The following is a 3,587-nucleotide window of genomic DNA, read 5'->3' as shown; positions in this document are numbered from 1 at the left end:
AAAAAAAAAAAAAAAAAAAAAAGAAAAAAAAAAAAATACACAATTTAGGCCGGGCGCGGTGGCTCAAGCCTGTAATCCCAGCACTTTGGGAGGCCGAGACGGGCGGATCACGAGGTCAGGAGATCGAGACCATCCTGGCTAACACAGTGAAACCTCGTCTCTACTAAAAAATACAAAAAAAACTTAGCCGGGCGAGGTGGCAGGCGCCTGTAGTCCCAGCTACTCGGGAGGCTGAGGCAGGAGAATGGCGTGAACCCGGGAGGCGGAGCTTGCAGTGAGCTGAGATCCGGCCACTGCACTCCAGCCTGGGTGACAGAGCGAGACTCCGTCTCAAAAAAAAAAAAAAAAATACACAATTTCACTGAGTTTTAGACAGGAGAGTAGGGATAAACATGTTCATTCAACTGTAAGTGTGTCCAGTCAAACTTCAGGTAGAAATGGCAGAGTCATACCAGAAACCTTAACTCAGAACATATGGATAAAGGGAAACATTTTTGCTTGTTCTTTTTATTTGAAGTACAAAGAATAGTACATAAAGTGAAACGTCCATCACCTAGACTTGACAATTATCGACATTGTGTTACATTTGCTTCGTTTACTTTTTTTTTTTTTTTGGCTGGAGCTCTTTAATAAAAATCATAGAAATACAATTTCACCCCTAAACATTTTGCTCTGGATAAGAGCGTTTCCTCAATCACAATGCTGTCACACCTAGCAGAATTAACAGCTCCCTGTTATCACCTAACACCCTGCCATACTCACATTTCCCCTGCCGAGTCAGAAATATCTTTTTCGGTCTGGGCATAGTGGCTCGTGCCTATATTCCTAACACTCTGGGCGGCTGAGGCAGAAGGGTCACTTGAGGCCGGGAGTTCAAAATGAGATTGGTCAATGTAGTGAGACCCAATCTCTACTAAAAAATAAAATAAAATGAAAATAAATAAAAATTGCCTGGATGGGTTGGGCATGGTGGCTCATGCTGTAATCCCAGCACTTTGGGAGGTGGAGGAGAGAGGATCATTTGAGGCTAGGAGTTTGAACCCAGGCTAGGCAACCAAGACCCTGCCAGAAAATTAACAAATTAAAAGTTAACTGGGTGGCAGGTCCCTGTAATCCCAGCTACTTGGAAGGCTGAGTCAGGAGAATCGCTTGAACCCGGGAGGCAGAAGTTGCAGTGAGCTGAGATCGCGTCATTGCACTCCAGCCTGGGTGACAGGAGCGAAACTCCATCTCAAAAAAAAAAAAAAAGTTAACTGGGCATGGTGGCACGCATGCCTGGGGTCCCAGCTACTCGGGAGGCTGAGGTGGTAGGATTGCTTGAGCCTGGGAGGTTGAGGCTGCAGTGAACATGATCCTGTCACTGTGCTCCAGCCTGAGTAACAGAGCAAGACCCTATCTCAAAAAAAAAAAAAAAAAGAAAGAAATCAGAGGCTGAGGTGAGAAGATCCCTTGAGCCCAGGAGTTCAAGGTTACGGCAAGCTATGATTGTGCCACTGCACTCTAGCCTGGGCAACAGGGTGAGACCTCATCTCTGAAAAAATTGAAAAATAAATAAAATGAAGTAGATAAGGGCTGGGCACAGTGGCTTACATCTGTAATCCCATCATTTTGGGAGGCTGAGGCCAGGGGAACCACTTGAGGTCAGGAGTTCCAGACCAACCTGGGCAATATAGTGAGTCCCATCTCTATTTAAAAAATAATATATATATAAAAATTAACTTTGGCTCATACACACACATATATAACTTCACCTTCATAACTTTCATGCAAAATAAAGTATTATGTCCATTTTATGCCCGAGTTTAAGCCCACTACCAGACATTAATGGAACCTAGATAGAAACCCAGATCCTTCTGGTTAAGTTAGTGTAGCATCCTAAGAGTCTATACCTGGACCTGGACCTGTGGACATCTCCTTTTCCATAGTCAGAGGGAAAAATACCTTATTACTTTCTGTGTATGTTATAAAGCATTCAATTGACAAACCATTTAAGGGGCTGGTTTGTCAGTGATTGAAGGCACCCCTGGACATCTTTTTTTTTTTTGAGTCTTGCTTTGTCGCCCAGGCTGGAGTGCAGTGGCGCGATCTCGGCTCACTGCAAGCTCCACCTCCCAGGTTCATGCCATTCTCCTGTCTCAGCGCCCCCAGTAGCTGGGACTACAGGCACCCGCCACCATGCCTGACTAATTTTTTTTTTTTTTTTTTTTTTTTTTTTTTTTTTGATTTTTAGTAGAGACAGGGTTTCACTGTGTTAGCCAGGATGGTCTCAATCTCCTGACCTCATGATCCGCCCGCCTCTGCCTCCCAAAGTGCTGGGATTACAGGTGTGAACCACCGCGCCCGGCCACTCCGGATATCTCTTTACCACTGGCTGAGTCATCTTAACTAGGATACTTTGTCTTGAAACTGTTTTCTTAATTTTAAACTTTTTTTTTTTTTTTTTAAACAGCTCACTGCCTACATCTCAGAGTTGTTTTAAAAATACTGCAACTCCTGAGACATAGTTAGGGCTCAAGAAATGTTAGCTGTCTTTGTAAGAAAACATTCTGAGTAAATATAGGTATACCATCCTGCCAGTGATTCATCTTTTAGTCTCTGACATGGTATCTAACAGTAATGTCTGTTAGTAACAAGATTTTCCAGTTCTCTCCAGTGTCATCATAAGTCGTTGTATTCCAAAGTACTATGCACAATAGCAAAGAATACAGGAAGAAATGAAAATTATGGGAGCAGAAACCTATTGTAGTGAGTGCCACCAGTAGGTGGCTTCTGGGGATAACAGAAAAAACTGTCAAAGCCTCACATGTTAAAGGCTAAAAATGCTTACCCTCTCCCTGTGTTGCCCACTCCACCCCTTTAAATTGTGCCCTGTGTTTAACTAAGGGTTACAACCTGCTCCCTGCTTAGTATGTGTCAGGAATAGCACAATCCAACCTTTATACAGAGGAGACAAAATTGGTAAGTTTGTTCTAGTTCATCCTTTGCAAGCTCCATCTTCACTTTCTGAAAAACAGAAATAGGGCCGGGCGCGGTGGCTCAAGCCTGTAATCCCAGCACTTTGGGAGGCCGAGACAGGCGGATCACGAGGTCAGGAGATCGAGACCATCCTGGCTAACACGGTGAAGCCCCGTCTCTACTAAAAAATACAAAAAACTAGCCGGGCGAGGTGGTGGGCGCCTGTAGTCCCAGCTACTCGGGAGGCTGAGGCAGGAGAATGGCGTGAACCCGGGAGGCGGAGCTTGCAGTGAGCTGAGATCCGGCTACTGCACTCCAGCCTGGGCGACAGAGCGAGACTCCGTCTCAAAAAAAAAAAAAGAAAAACAGAAATAATCACCCTTATACTCAGTAATGTGCCAGGTCCATGCACATGATAGGTAACCCCCACGACATTCCTGGGAGGCAGCCATTCTTAGCCCTGTTTTATAGACAGTTGTTAGAACAACATAAAGTTTTCTTCTTGGAAACTGTGAAAGAAAAAACTAGAGGGATTATATTCCTAGATATATTAATACAATAGCCTCTGCATCTTCCATTAAAAAAAAAAAAATCGACAACTAGTAAAATAGTTCAGCCTAACAGGTGGGTTT

The sequence above is a fragment of the Theropithecus gelada genome, chromosome 5, assembly GCF_003255815.1.
Source record: "Theropithecus gelada isolate Dixy chromosome 5, Tgel_1.0, whole genome shotgun sequence".
Classification (NCBI taxonomy): domain Eukaryota; kingdom Metazoa; phylum Chordata; class Mammalia; order Primates; family Cercopithecidae; genus Theropithecus; species Theropithecus gelada.
This window is presented reverse-complemented; position numbering follows the sequence as displayed.